The following is a 16,657-nucleotide window of genomic DNA, read 5'->3' on the forward strand; positions in this document are numbered from 1 at the left end:
TGGGGCCAGGGGGTGTCCATTAAAGCCTTGCTCACTGAGCATCTGGGGTCGTGAAATGGCAAATCAGGAGCAAACTGTGATCCCAAGGGCAGCCCCGCTGAACTTGCGTGCCTGAGCGAAGCACACTTGTGTTTAGAGCCCTGAACGGCATGGCCTTGCATTGTACCTTGCTGCATAATAAATCGTAGCCCTCACATTAACCGGTCAGGCTTCAGTGATAATCAAAGTGCAGCTGCCGGTGGGGCCCTGATCAATACAGCTTTCTATTTATAAGATTGCTACAAATGGAAGCTTTATTTAAATGAGACAATGCTGAGGAGTACACAGAAGATCGATCTAATAAAATACAGTAAAAGAGTTTAATCTGGATTTGATACCCAGCACGTGTGCACACACACACACACACACACACACACACACACACACACACACACACACACACACATTGACACCCACCTCCATGCGTTCCTGAGAGACAAGCACGTTGTGCAGAAAGGTCAGCAGCCTTCAAACACCCGTAAGATAATCAGACTCTGAGGATGTGCTGAAGGGGGCAGGATGCTTGAGAAGAGATGAGAAGGCAGAACGCACAGGTAAGGGGTTGGCCTGGGGCTTGAAGGACCCTGAGCTGCTGTCCCCTCTGTGACCGGCTGGCTGTGTGGCCATGGAGAAGCACCTCTTCTCTCTGGCATTCCATCTCTCTATCTAGAAATGAGTCCACTCAACTCTGACCCTGCATGCTTCCCCAGAAGGAACATCATTGTAAAGGAAACACCACAAAAGGAGAATTAGCCTTTTGCCGCCTTGTCCATCCCTAATTCCTATTCTCCAGACAACCAGGATCTGAGGACCTTTTGGACACAGGGAGGTGATGTTTTTAACACCAGCCCCACCATGACTGTGCCACCTTGAGCAAGGTTGGTGGGAAGGAGATATCTATCTGGAGCTTTCTGGTAAAGACTCCCCACCCATGGCTCTGTTGAGTCTTCCCAACCAGGATGGGACAGGGGGTGGGCTTGCTACCTCCCTCCTGGGCCTCTGGTTTATCCTCCACAGGTGAGGACAGCAATGATTCTACCTGAAGAGCAGATGTGATTGTGAAATTAGGCGGGGTCCGTGGAATGCCCTGCCCACAGCTTGGCACAAAAGACATGTCCCTGGGGCTTGGCTGTGCTCCCCGGAAGCAGGTAAGGAGGGGCACCTGAGCCAACAGGCAAGTTCAAGTTGTCAGGCTGCTAATATCTAATTGCAGACATCCCAGTATCAGCCTGGCACCAACTTCCACACCCATCTGAGCAGGAAAAGTGGTCCCAGCTGCTACCATGTGAGATGCTGTGTTCTCAGTCATCACCTGCACTGAAGGAAAGATGCCGGCAGTGGCCACTGTCCCATTACCCAGGACTGTCCTGAAGCTTCTCTCTGTTCTTTACCAGTTTGATGCCACATAGTCTGCAGTGGCAAGGGAAGGCCACGCTTTATCACTGAAGCTTTCAACAAACACTCATTTCAGAATTTAGGTTTTTCTCTACAGGATGGACAGATGTTTTGTGACAGGCTGGGGAGATGCTCGTGCAGTGCAGCCTGGTGAAACCTCTTCCTCCCGGCAGAGTTGGGCTCTTTATCTGGGGCAGGGGAAGGCAAAAGCCTCAAATTTCTCTCCAGGAAGAATCCATGTGCTGCAGTCTTGGGAAATGAAGTTTATCTTTTTAATAGCATAGAGAGACTTCATCTTGCATATTAGAAGTTTATCAGGTATTAGGTAATTTCGATCATAAATTCTCTTCAAAGTGACCCATCATCTCAGTATTTATTTTTTTTCCTCTGAAAGGATGGGAGGCATAAAAGCAAGCTTTGTAGTTTTATATCTGTCAGCTTGTCACATAAATATCTCAGTAACAACTGATCTTATCATCGTAAAACTTCCATTTGTATAGTTAGACATGTCACGTTGGCCAGTTACATAAAAAGTCAAGCACACGCGATATTCAAGCCTTTGCTGGCCAGGCTGCCAGCCCTCATCTGGCCGACTCTGTTGGCCACAGACAGGCAAGGCATGTGCTGGGCTGGACGTGAGCTCTCATCAGAGAGAAGAGCAGCCTGAGAGACCTCAGTTCCCCACACCGGAGGGTGTTCTCTGCAAGGTTGACAGATGGAAGTTCTTCAGGGTGATGGGCGCCTGCCTGCTTTTTCAAAGAACACCATTAGGGATCACCTTGGCAGACACAGTTCAGGTCCTTCATGATCGTGGTGGCAAATCAGGATTCAAACCCACTTGTAGTCAACTCTGTCAGGAGGTGGAGTTGGAAAATGACAAGCCTGAAAGCTGCTAGTGCCACCTGTCCTCCCGCAGTCCCTGACCCAGTTGGGGGGACAGATCCTATGTGAACACCACAGTCCATGTGGAAAGTGTGACAGCTGAGCTTTGCACGAGAGGATGTAAGGATCCAGAAGGAGAGAGGAATCTCAGCTTTGCCAGGTGATTGGTGGGTGGGGTTGGGGACAGGAGATGAGAGGGCTTCAATGCCCTGGGACATGAAGGTTATACTTAGTTTTGGACTCAAGAGAGGACTTGACATGCATACTGATTGAATGAGACTATTTGGTTTTCTGATTAGTACTTATTGAGCACTAGGGGTATGCCAGACACTGTGCCAGGGCCAGAGGCACAGCAAGGCTCGAGGCTCACCCAGCCCTTGATGTCCCCAAACTTATAGTCTAATGTGGGGTAGGGGATTAAGCAAACTGTTACACAAATATCTGTTAAGCATCTCCGCCTCGAAGGGCAGTGATGAGGGCTCCATGTGAGAAGCATGTTAAAGCCTTTAGCGCAGTGGTCACTACAGTCTGAGCTCCTTAGGATTCCCCCCAACCCCTGGCCCAGTCTCTCTCACAGGCACATCTGCAGACACCAGCCAGCCCACCATGCCCCTGATGACACTGGAACACGAGAAGCAGAGAAAGGCTAGGACCTCCGAGCGACCAAGAAACCCTGGGCATGAAGCTGAAAATGCCACCCCTCCGTCCTCCTCGGCCTTGTGGATCCCGAAGCAGCGCTAAGCTCAGTGCCGTTGCAGCTGCGGCCTCCGTTCTCGGAGTCCATTTGGAAACATACGTTTCTTTAAAGGTAGATGTTGCCAAAATGGGCTCGGAAGATGCCACTGAACACTGAGGAATGGCAGGTGGAGCTCAGGGCTCAGGATAAGTGCTCACCTGGGAGCCAGGCCTGGACCACGAAGAGGTAGGTGAGTGAGGACTGGAGTGGCCACATTGCATTATTCTGTGACTTTTTTTTTTTTTTTTTTTTTGCAGTACACGGGCCTCTCACTGTTGTGGCCTCTCCCGTCGCGGAGCACAGGCTCTGGACGCGCAGGCCCAGCGGCCATGGCTCACGGGCCCAGCCACTCCGCGGCATGTGGGATCCTCCCAGACCAGGGCACGAACTCGTGTCCCCTGCATCGGCAGGTGGACTCTCAACCACTGTGCCACCAGGGAAGCCCCTTTTTGTTGTTTTTATACTTTAAGAACCACCTTTTAATGGCCCCTTATTTAGGGTAAACATGCTTTGGATCCCACCCTAGGAAAACATTAATAATAGCTATCTTGCATTGAAGGACTACATGCAAAGTGCCTCATTAATATTCTTGACGGTTCTGATGTCACAGATCCCATTTTACAGGCGGGGTGCAGAGAGGAGAAGCTTTTGATAGACCCAGGATTCAAACCACAGCTGCCTGATGCCTTTCCCCGATCTGTGAGGCAGTTATCGCCACCCACAGCTCTCGCTTTGTCCCTTTGTCCATCTTGGGTGGCCGTATACAGCCAGGTGCTATGTGACACGACAACACTTGTGAAACTAGGATGGGAATATATGAAGTAAAGGGGAGGAAACCTGCTTTTGGCAAAAATAGACTTCATTCTCTCCCCAGACAACATGTCTTTGCTTGTTGAGCCTGGAGTATTCCCCTTCAGCTGAACTTGTTCCTCCCTGAAGATGCAGCCTGAGTTTCCCTCCTCCAGGATGCTCTCTAATGGTCCCAGCTCTCTGGACCACCTTCTTGCTCTGGTCCAACACAGTATCTTGTTTCCTCCTCAGACACTTCCCACCCACTGCATACGTACAAGTTGCTCTCAGGTGCCTGAGCCACCTGAGAGGTGCTGCTGTGCTTTGACATCATTTGGACAAGGCTTAGGTTGGGAACATGGAGGGCACCAAGCGGAGACTTATCCACAAGACAGTTCTGGACAAGCCAGAGTTTCTGGTCAGGTTCAGAACTCACTGTAGGGAGCTGAGGCCATTGGGTGCAGGTCAGACACCCAGAGGTCCCTGGGCAACCCCCAGAAAGTCAACCAACAAGAGTGGAGTAGGAAACACAAGGTGGGCTCTGACTCCCAGCCCTGAATATACACTTGTCACCCATGACTAAAGGAAAATAGGAAAGCGAGGTCAGGATGGGAACGTGAGAGCCTCTCAGGTGGAAGAGGGAAAGATGTACTTCTTAGAAGCCAACAGAGTATCCCCAAAGCGCATCCCCAAGTCCACAGCCCATGCCCCCACCAGGGTGCAGTATCTGGAAGCCCTCTCCCCTGTTTGGTGCTTCTTCCAGACATGAGGTCACATAGTGATTTCTTGGACAAGAAGACCGTGTAGATGTGGTTAAGCACCAATTAGAAGAGAGACGTGGCTCACCTTATCACTTGCTTGTTCTCTGCACGATGCATGTCCTCTTAATTCCTAAGCTAATCCCTCCATTAACACCCAGGAAATTTGGGCCTTTTAATGAAAAGAAAGTCTAAAAAGAAAATAGGTCAATGGGCCTTTCAAAGGTGGTCCCAGCGAAGCCAAAGGCCTGCCTTGGTGTTTCCAGGCTTCTCAGTGTTAATAGAATTTAGATTGCAGGGAGAATTTAGATCACAGGAACGGAAAGCTCCAGCCTTTTTCACTGACCCAATTTGAGAAGTAAAAATTGATCAGCAGACCAGCTGGGCATGCAGACATAGACCACAGCATTTGCATGGGCTGTTAAGAGTGTTATTCACAGCTTCTGGTGGAGGAGCCAGGCACGTCTCTGCATCCAAAACTGCGTGCTTGTGATGGAGAAACCCCTGCCTTTCCTACCTGTGCATCAGGTCAGGGAGACAGGGCACAGCGCCCAGGTCAGGGGGACTCCAGCTGCGAAAGTGCACCAGCATGAAGGAGGAGATGTAACGTCTGTCACCTCCACTGTCTGGTTGTCCTGTCCAGGGACCTATGGAGGGAGGTGGTGATGTGGAGAGAGGAATTCCAGAATCCGCCCCCCAACTATATACATTTTCTGAGTTGCCTCCTTCATTTACCAATAGAAAAAATTGTGTATTCCTAAGATTTTAAAAACTCAGGGCCAAACTTACATAGCATAAATGCACAGACCTTAAGTGTACAGTTTGATGAGTTTGGGCAAATGCACACATCCGTGTAACCACCAGCCCAATCAAGATATACGTTTCCAGGACCCCAGAACGTTCCCTGATGCCCCTTTCCAATGACTTCCCTCCAGAGGCAACCAAAGTTCTGTCTTGATTTCTTTCTCCACAGCATAGCTTTCCCTGCTCCAGACCTCCAAACGCACTAAACCATGCAGTGTCTATTCTTTTGTAACTGGCATGCATTCCTCAGCCTATTGTTTGAGATTCCTTCGTGGTATTGTGAGTATTAGTAGTTTATTTTTTTTATTGCTTAGTAATAGACCATTATATGGTTCTACCACAGCTTGTTTATCTGTTCATCTTTTGATAAGCATGGAAAAGAAAATTCAAAGCATTCAAGGGAGAAAAAAATCTATTTTAAGTCAGAATTAATAAATTCAACTACAGGTGTTTGCTCAGTGTCCGATCTCTGCCAGGCATTGTGCTTGGGCATGGTGAATGCAGCTGTGGATAGAATGATAGCATTGCCTGCCCTCATGACAGTGAGATTCTAGGTGGAGACACAGACTGTGAGCAAGTAATTAGATACATGACCAAGGTAAGTTCCATGAAGACAATACTGTTATGAAAAATAAACCAAAGATTACATTTTTAGGGCAGATACTTTGGCATAGTTATTATTATTATTAATATTTGCTTAAAATTGCTATTAAGGTCATCATCCTGATAAAAGAAACATTTCCATCAATTTCTGATTTTCTACTTTAAAAAACACTCACTGGGTTGGGGTAAAGGGTGAAATCCAGACCTCGTGCTGCCCTTTTCATCTTTGCCCTTTGCTTTACTAAGTCTGTTTCCTCTTAGTGTATCACTTCTTGGTATCCCAGGTATATTTGTAGTTGTTCAGTAGAGAATTCCTAAAAAAAAGACTCCTGATTCTTAGAAATAAAGCCAAGAGACACATGTACAGTGGGATTTGAATTACATCCTTCTAGAACAGCAACCACTCTCTCTGTTCAAGATTCCTGATACAAGTGTTTTCAAAGGAAGCTGTTTTCTCTTTATCCACAGGAGTTCTGTCTTGAGTTTTACAGTCTGCATTGTTAAGAAAGAAAGAGGAAGAGAGAGACACAAGGAGATACTTCAGCATTCCATAATAAAGTAGTTCATGGCACAATTAAAATGATGTAGTAGAACAGTAACATGATATGCTGAATTTAAATAACTAAAGCTGAATAAGGAGGACATCAGAATTAAATGCTTGATGGAATTGACATAACAGACTCAAGATGGCCTCTCCATGTTTCAGCTGAGAGATGTGCCAGCCATTGATATTTTCCAGGCAAATTTGTTGATAGATAAAACATTTTTATAGACTTTCCATTATTCCTTGTAGCCATCAGCTTTTAATTTTCTCTTTCTAGTTAATATACTTGTGTATAATTTAAACAGAAAACTGTTCTGTTTCATCATAAAAGATTTGCCTGTTTCTTTGGTTGTGTAAATCAAGCGGACAGCACAACATTCTTGAACTTGTTTTTTAAGGCATTTGTTGACAACAACAGAAAAGAAGATCACAGATACCGCCAATAAGCGTGGACATCAATTATTTTTTAATTGTATAGGAGTACAGTACACTAATTAAAACTAGTATATCTTGCAATGCCAAAGGCAAAATTAATTATTAATTTTTATTAATATTCAGAAGTAGCACAAGGAATGCATTAATAAAGATTTGGTGGTTGTGACTGAGATCTTGTTTAGCTTTATATTTTAGAAAGGAAAAAAAAAGGTTTGCTGGCCTAATCTGAATAGCAAAGCCTGCACCCGAGTGATGATCTTTATTGAAATGGAACACACTCTCCAAAGTGGGTATTTAGTGACAGAAGATGAGATGTGGAGGAAGATTACGTGGAAACCCCCAAAGCTTGTCTATAATGGTTTGACTTGACAACTCTACATTCACCTATAAAATTGTTATTGTTACCTTAGATACTTTTGGTTATTAAATTGGATATTGTAGTTAAGCCATCTTGAGTTGACACTTAATAATTCATTTAGGAGCCATGCACAGAATATTATCCAGCTCACCAAATCCAAGTTGAACAGAATTAGTTTAGTGCGCTAAAAAGGTTTTGACAAGAACTTCTCCTTCTCTTTCCTCTCCCCTCCTTCTTTTCTTCTCTTCTCCTCCCCCTCCCTCCTCCTGTTTTTCTCTCCTTCTCTCACAGTCAGAAGAGAGTCTCTAAGGCTCCCTTGTTCCATCTGGCAAAAATAGAAGCACATTCATGGTTTTTAGACTGTAGACTTTAAGCCTACCGAGGGGCAGTCTCAAAACCACGTCGGTTGTACAATGGGCCACTCATCTGTGTTTCCTTTAGCGCAATAGATGGTCTCTCCTTTCGTGCAGCCTCTGATTAGATATCTTTCCTGTCTGTTTCTTTTAGAAGGAATTTTGCTTTTTAAATCTGTATCAAGAAAAACCTCCAACGAAACCAAAATTCTCAACCCTGCGGTGGTGGGAAGGCTGCCTGAGGAAGGGCAGGCTGTTTAGCCACAAGCTTTAAGGTTCCCTAACACACGCCATCAGCCCCAGTGGGTAAAACGATCAGAACCACATCCTCTACTGCCTACCATTCGGGGAAGGCTCTGCCTCACACAGCCCAATCCTGCATGTTCGCAAATCTTCAAGGGTGAAGGGGAGAGGAGCAGAGCGTTCACAGCTACAATGTAGCTACCAGCAGCAGTAGGCAAAACTGTATGGTGCAGCATATGCACAGTTCATGCCTTCCCTTCACACCTCGGGATGCAACACGACTCCCCGGCAGGCTCAAGCTGTCACCGCTCCCATGGGAATGCAGCTCTCTGAAGAATACTTCTTCTACCTGATAGTCCACCTTCCATAACACTGCCCCTGGGAAACAGCATTCAGCCAGCCTGAGAAGGATGTATCCCTGCAGATGTGTTGGAAAATCGCCTTTGTAAAAATCAGAGGAAAAGTAGATCTGACTTCACACTGGCAACCTCTGGCTAGACTCGCGTGCCCTGGGGTAGAGGTGGCCATGCCTTCAGAATCAGCACGGAATCCCAATAAATGCCTCGCCATGTTGGTTCGTTTCACACCACTGGAGTCCAGTGGGAGATGAAGGAGGCTGACTTTATCAGAGCTGGTGTGGGCTGTATCAGCTGCCTCCAGGCGATGCCAAAGGTAACTGTGTGGTCCTAGGCCCCGACTCCTAGGAACCCGGATCCTTAGTGACCCATATCAAGAGAGAGCATTGTCTTCACTTGTTTGTTTTCATTCCTCCAAAACCACATGGAAGAATATCACAGCGTATGTATGACAGTTATTAGTGAGACATTACGATGAACTGGTTTTTTAAAAAGGTGACTTTTTAAAAAAATTAATTCAAACAACAAGCAGTTATTGAGCATTTACACAGTGCTGGGGGCTTTGCCAGGCTGTAGGAATTGACAATGAACTGAGAAGGTAAGTATATCAGTTAGCTATTGCTGTGTAACAGAGAATTCCAAAATTCAGGGACTTAATTATTATTACCAACCAGGTATGTGGGTTAGCTGGGGTCTGGCTGATCTAGAATAGGCTTGACTACACAGCTCTGCTAGTAAATGTTTTTCTCTCTACTACTGCTCACCTTGTCCTAGCTCTTCCATGCAGTAGCTCTGTGACCCTCCTGTAAGCTATTTACTCTCTCTAAACCTCATCTGCAACATGCAGATGAAAAGAGACCCCATTCCTTTTGGATGGTTGTGAACATCAGTGAGATCTAGTCAATGGGAAGCCCTTAGCACAGTGCATGGCACATGGGAAGCATGCAGTACAGATTGGCTATTATTTTCATTATCAATCTAGTGCACATACTGTTCTGGCAGAGAACCAAGCTGCATCCTCCCTTTTTACAGATGTCAGTCCTCTTAATCATGGCCTTTTAGTTTTGCTTACAGCTATGTGACATATTTGGGGGAAGATTTGTTTTCTTAAATCATGTTTATATGTTACTGAGGCTTTGTTTACTGGATTAGGGGCAGGTTGAGGGCATTAGGGTACATGTCTGTAGAAATGGGTTGAGGAGAGAAAAGTTTGGAGGAGTTTTTTGGGACACACAAAGGTGGGAGCTGACCCAAGAATCTGGCTTCAAAGTAAAACGGAGGACGACTTCACTGAGAAGAGGGACAGCCCCCAAGTGGAGCTGGGTAAGGTTTCTTTTCTCAGATCCTAGAGTCGTGCAAGTCCTTGACAGCATTGTCCTGATTACATCAAGAGCTTGTGGCAGGAGGATCTCTGGTACCCAACACGAAAACCCTGAGTGTGTCATGTTGGCTGTGGCTGTGCTGAGAGCACAGAATCTCAGAAGTTGCCCAGCTGTTGGAAATCAGATGTTGTCTAAGGGAGTTTGTTATGCTGGCTCTGAACTGTTCACCCTCAGCAGGAGCCAGGCAAGCTCCTTCCACTAGCGGGGAAGAGTTTTCCTCTCGGGTTTTTTGTGCCGCCTGTAGAGAGAGGACAGGTCCTGAAGCTGCAGAAACTCCTCTGGTTCAAGCACCTGTGTTTAAGCAGAGCATGAGATGGTGTCTTGTGTGGTGAGAGAGCTTCACAGTCATGGAAGGCCTGAACCAGTCTTCTGGCCAGTGAACATGAAACTGGGACCACAGTTTTTTTATTTTTTTCAAACTGTCAAACTATTCCACTTTAGATATGTACTTACACACAAATTCCCATTTTATTTTTGTCAAAACCCAGTTTACTTGTCACCTCATCTGGAAAGTCTCCCCCAATAATCCTACTGGTCTCCTCCACGTCCAGTTCCATCCCTTGTTCATGCCTCTGTGGCATCACTCAACCTTGTGATTCTGGGTGAATTCATCATACTCTCGACTAGAGGCCTTCGAGCAACCTGAGACAGCATCAGCCTCCTTCTGTATTCTCACTGTCTGGTACAGGCACTGGCTCTGAGACAGTTTTCAGAAAATGTGAGAATGAGCTGAAATAACCCATTCATTACAGGTCATTGTGTCATTGGGTCAATCATTGGATTGGATCAACTACTAAATAAGTTAACCGCCTGGTTAGAACAAGTTGACTAGTCCTAGAGTCTTATATACAGTGAGAGCAGATTCAGACTAAGAGTTGAGAAGGCAACTCTGCTCCATGTAAGGGCATGAGAGGAGCCTCATGTATGCATTCAGCAAACAATTATTGATCATCTATATGGGCTAGGCCCTGTTATAGGCACTGGTGATAGATTTATCACTAACACTAGTGTCACTAGGCACTAATATATAGGTACATCAGTGAACAAAATAGATAAAATTCCCTGTTCTCATGAAGCTCATATTCTAACTGCAGGGAGGTAGGCCAAAAAGAAATTATCAGGCAGGTCATCTGATGTTAAAGGTTATAAGAAAAATAAAGCAAGGAGGGATTATAGAGAGTGCCGGGATGTGGGGGCAGGATACTATGATATTAAATAGACGGTTAAAGAGACTTCGCATAGACTGTGGCCTTTGAGCAAAAGAAAAAGGAGTGAAGGAATTGGCCACACAGGTAATTGGGGGAAGAACATTTCAAGTGGGAGCAAAAACATATGGAAATGCTACAAGAAATATTAAAGAAAGCTTTTTTGGGTAGAAAGAAAATAACACCAAACAGAAACTCCAATTTATAAAAAAGTGATGAGGAAGCACCAGAAATGGTAAATAGATGAGCAATTATACAATAGTTTTTTAAAAAAGATAACGTTTTAAGGATGGAGATAAATATACAGATACAGATATAGATACAGACACAAACATAAATATAGATATAGATAACAGTGTAGTTAATAATATCTGCAGAATTAAAATTCAAGGTCACAGTAGCACAAAGGATGGGAAGATGGGAAGGGAAAAGTGGACATATAGTATTCTAAGTTCTTAAATTATACATAAAGTGGCATAATATAATTTGAAAGTAGCCTATAAAAAGGTACAAATACACTTGGAAAACCATGAGTAATTAAAACAAATGGGACAAAAAGGTATACCTAATATGCCCAAAGTAGAAATAAAATGGAATATTAAAAAATGCTTAATAGATTGGAAAGAAGATAGGAAAAGAGAAAAAAAAAAGCAAAGATGGGAGAAAATATAAAACAAATAGCAAAATGGTAGACATAAATTCTACCATATTAATAATTACATTAAATGTAAATGCCCTAACATACCAGTTAAAACCCAGAGATTATTAGATGATGAAAAAACAAGACTCAAATATATGATAAATATTTCCATACGGAATTGCTTCCTTGCATTTTAGAGAAATGTATATATTTCTCCAAATTATGAGTCTGATAAATATCAGTCAAGAAATTTGGAAAACAGGAAAGTTATAAATCTTGAGTGCAAATTAAAGCTTCACAATAAATATAGAGACGTTACTGGTTCTAAGGAATCTACTGATGTCATCCCAAAAGCAAGAGTAGGAAACACTGACATGTAGAGTCTAAAGCTAAGATGAACATTTACAAGAACCAGGGAAGGAGTAGGTAAGAGAGAGAGAAGCAGGCTGTTGTCATGTTGTAAATTTGTGATTATGGCCCTGTCTTTTAATAGTGAATCATTCTTGCAAATATAATAACTATTAATAAGTTTATAAAGCATACTTTATGTAAATCCTATGAGTGGTATTTCAAGAAATACAAGTTTTGAATTCAAAATAAGTCCTTAAATTGGTATTTTTAGCACATGAGCCAGTGCAGTGCTATATACATTGCTTGATAGGTGATTCAAATTAACATTATATGAATACTATCCCATAATGTTCACTAGCATATTCCAACGGCTTAATAATCACTATAGGCTATAGTTCTTTGTAAGTACTTTTAATAGGATAAATACAAATAACAGAATATGTGAATATTGTATAATACTCTAAAATAAAATTGGAAACTGATATAAAATCTGAATATTACCAATTTCAATGACAAAACAAAAATCAAGGCAAGCTGACAAAATATTTTTATTGTTAAAAAGGAAATAATTTTGTATGAAGGAATACGTTCCCTAAAGCCCACTTTGCAGATGCTTTCAGATGCACTTTTAACAATTCAACCAACATTAATGAAAAAAATGAAAGAAAATTTTCTACATTTGTAATATTTGTCATAAAAAAAGGTAAATACTAGTGCACAGGGGCTTTGTGTTCTTACCATTTTTTTTAAGAATGATACTTTTTTTATTGAACACAGCTATTAACTTTATTATTACTGGTTTAATCATATCTTTTTGATGGAAGCAGAAATGCAAACGAAGGCATTGAAAAATGACAAATAATGATATTTCAATAGTTGCAATAGTAAGAACTGGATTTATGAATCTTTTAACATTTTTCCCATGTACATCAATTGGTTAAGTATAAACTTAAATAGTATTCTATTAATTCTTTAAATATATTTGAATGACAATTTTTAAACAATGATAACTTTTAAATTTTATGGTATTATTTTGTTTTCTTTTTCAAATTTATATATATATATATATATTTTTTTTTTTTTTGCGGTACGCAGGCCTCTCACTGTTGTGGCCTCTCCTGTTGCGGAGCACAGGCTCCGGACATGCAGGCTTAGCGGCCATGGCTCACGGGCCCAGCCGCTCCGCAGCATGTGGGATCTTCCCGGACCGGGGCATGAACCCGTGTCCCCTCGCATCGGCAGGCAGACTCTCAACCACTGTGCCACCAGGGAAGCCCCAAATTTATAAATTTTATATGACATTTATTTTGTGTTAATGTTTCCTTTTCAAATGGAGATTATTTCTACATGTTATTGAAAAATATATGTATAAATGTGTACTTCACCAAAAAAAAAAGAAACAAACAAGCAAAAAAAAAACAGTGTAATGAAAAATATTGGATAGCTGATTTAAGAAATATCCAAGAATTCCTTGGAATTCTATTTTTTGTTCCTGAGTATCAAAGATTAATATCTACCTATAAGAAACCTACTTTAAAAATAAAGACACAAATAGCTTAAAAGAAAGAGCTAGAAAAAGGTATGTTATGCAGAAACTAATTATAAGGAGACTTACATAGGACTAAATTAAAAGACAAAGTAGACTTCTGTGCAAGAATATTACCAGAGATAGAGACATTTTTTAAGGATACAATGCTCAAATCTTCAAAAAACACAACAAACATGTATGTACCTAAAAATATATCTTCAAAGTACATAAAGCAAATAATTGTTGAATTAAAAGGAAAAAAGACAAATACAAAATATAATTGAAGATTTCAACACTCCTCTCTCAGTAACTGACAGAACAAGTTTAAAATCTATAAGGATACAGAAATCTTTATTAAGTCTGTCAATCAATAGGAGTTAATCCGTATTTATTGAATATTTCACCCAATGATAGCAAAATACAATTTTTTTTCAATTGCACATAGAACATTCACCAAGATAGATAACATGCTGAGTGATTTTTAAAATGTGAATACATTTGAAAGGACTGGAATCAGACAGGATATATTCCTAATATAATAGGAATCAATAATAAGATATCTGAAAAATTTCCAAACATTTGGAAAAAATGTCTCTGAGAAACTTGTGGATCAAAAAAGAAATCAAGGCTTCCCTGGTGGCGCAGTGGTTGAGGGTCCGCCTGCCGATGTGGGGGATGCGGGTTTGTGCCCCGGTTCGGGAGGGTCCCACATGCCGCGGAGCGGCTTGGGCCTATGGGCCATGGCCACTGGGCCTGCGCGTCTGGAGCCTGTGCTCCGTGGCGGGAGAGGCCACAGCAGAGAGAGGCCCGCGTACCGCAAAAAAAAAAAAAAAAAAAAAAAAAAAGAAAGAAATCAAAAGAGAAAAATCAAAAATAGTTAGAACTGAATGGATATGAAAACACAACATACTGCATTTATCAGTTGTAGCTAAAGCAATTATTTACAGGAAAATGTATAGCCATTAATTCTTATTTTATGGAGAAAAAGGATCTAAAATAAGAGAAGGAGCTAGGAAAAAAGCAGATTAAACCCAAATAGGTAGTAAACATGAAATAATAAAGAACAGAAATCAATAAAAAAAAGAAATTTACAAACTTTAGAAAAAAATCAATAAAACCAAAAGATGTTCTTTGACTAGATGAATAAAATCATCAATCTTCTAGATAGAACAATAAAGCTAAAAAAGAAGACACAGATGGACAGTAATAAGAATTAAATAATAGGAATGAAAGCAGGGGCATCACAGAGATCCCATAGACATTTAAAAAATAATAAAGGAAATATTATACCAATTTAATGTAAATAATTTCAGCAATTTAGAAGAAATGAAAGACATTAAAAGATCTAAATCACCAAAATAGACACAAGAAGAAATAGAGGGTGGGAGGAATTGGGAGATTGGGGTTGACATATATACACTACTGATACTATGTATAAAATAAGTAATTAATGAGAACATACTGTATAGCACAGGGAACTCTACTTAATGACTTAAATGGGAAGGAAATCCTAAAAAAGAGGGGATATATGTATATGTACAGCTGATTCATCTTGCTGTACAGTAGAAACTAACACAACATTGTAAAGCAATTATGCTCCAATAAAAATTAATTTAATAAAAAGAAGAAATAGAGGATTTAAAAAGCTCTCTATATATGAAACACAACAACAACAACAAAAAATGGAATTAAATAACTTCTCACAATGAAAACAAGTCCAGATGGTCTCACTGGTAAAGTAAATCAGGCATTTAAAGACATAGCACCGCATCTTACATGGGAGCTAAGTTCTAATATCCCCCATCAGGATTCTTATCTTCAAGAGTTAGAAGTAAAATCAGAATAATACAAAACCAAAAAAAAAATTACTAAAAGGATTTTGAGAAACCTTTATATCCAGCAGCACTGTAGAGCTGGTTTTAAGGATTGTGCGACTGGAAAGGTAGCCCCAATCACTCCACAGACGCACTGTGGTCACAACTGCTGAGCCCAGACCTTACCGGTAATACTGCCAACACCACAGACCCTACACATCCATCTCTCATGTTGTCACTACACTACTGGTGCTTCAGGAAATAAGGTGTGGACACTTGTTGCTACCACCAATCAATCAATCTAGAATGATTACACACAGTCCCCACTTCATGGTTTCATTAAGGTTTAATCCACAGACTCATGTCCCTGTGCCCTATTTGCAAAAGAAGTTAGGAAAATAGCTTGTCATTTCAATCTCTATGGAGGCAGGCAGGCTCTGTCTCATAAACGTGAGGAAGAGCTCAAATGTAGAAAGGGACATCAGATGCTGGGGAAATTGTAACACCACATGCTCAATAAGGCATATAAGCAAAACGAAAAACGTCTAATTCAAATTTCCTTTAAAAGTCCCTTAAATCATTCGGTTGTACGTCCGTGTACAAATATGCGTTTTCAGTAAGTCCAGGAGGGGCATTTTTTTCCACCAGTGTTGGAATAAGTTGTTGCTATGTTAGTTAAGCAGCAGATGATGTAACTGGATTGCATTGAGGTCATCTAAGTTTTTAAATATATATTTATTTATTTTAAAACCCTAGACATATACTACAGTAGTGAATGCTCACACTACAACAAACTGAAGGGATGGCAAACACTCCCAGACTCTCTATTTAAATTATTACTTTTCTTTTTCCTTCTTCTTTTTTTTTTTTTTTTGCGGTACGCGGGCCTCTCACTGTGGGGCCTCTCCCGTTGCGGAGCACAGGCTCCGGACGCGCAGGCTCAGCGGCCATGGCTCACAGGCCCAGCCGCTCCACGGCATGTGAGACCTTCCTGGACCGGGGCACGAACCTGTGTGCCCTGCATCGGCAGGCAGACTCTCAACCACTGCGCCACCAGGGAAGCCCCCTCTTTTTCCTCCTTTTTATCCTCCTGCACCAACCGCCTCCCAGTCCTATTCCTTTCCTCCTCCTCCTTCTCTTCAGCAAAGAATCCCATCAGTTGCTTATATGATGGGGCCTGGATGTTTTGCTGCATCTCCCTGACAGCAGGAGCAGAAATTTGATCAACACTTTCTTACCTCACTCTCTTACATCAAACTCAGGGGGAAAAAAAAAGTTGACCTTTTTCTTTTACAGATGAGCAAGCTGACATCCAAAGAGGGACAGGACTCATCTGAGATAACAGAACATGGCTGTGGCCATCAGTACTAGAACCCGGACTGCCTACTCACACATTTTCTTGTATATACTTTCTCACTTTCAAGAGCCCAGACTTTGAGACT

This window comes from Delphinus delphis, chromosome 20 (genome assembly GCF_949987515.2).
Source record: "Delphinus delphis chromosome 20, mDelDel1.2, whole genome shotgun sequence".
Lineage (NCBI taxonomy): Eukaryota > Metazoa > Chordata > Mammalia > Artiodactyla > Delphinidae > Delphinus > Delphinus delphis.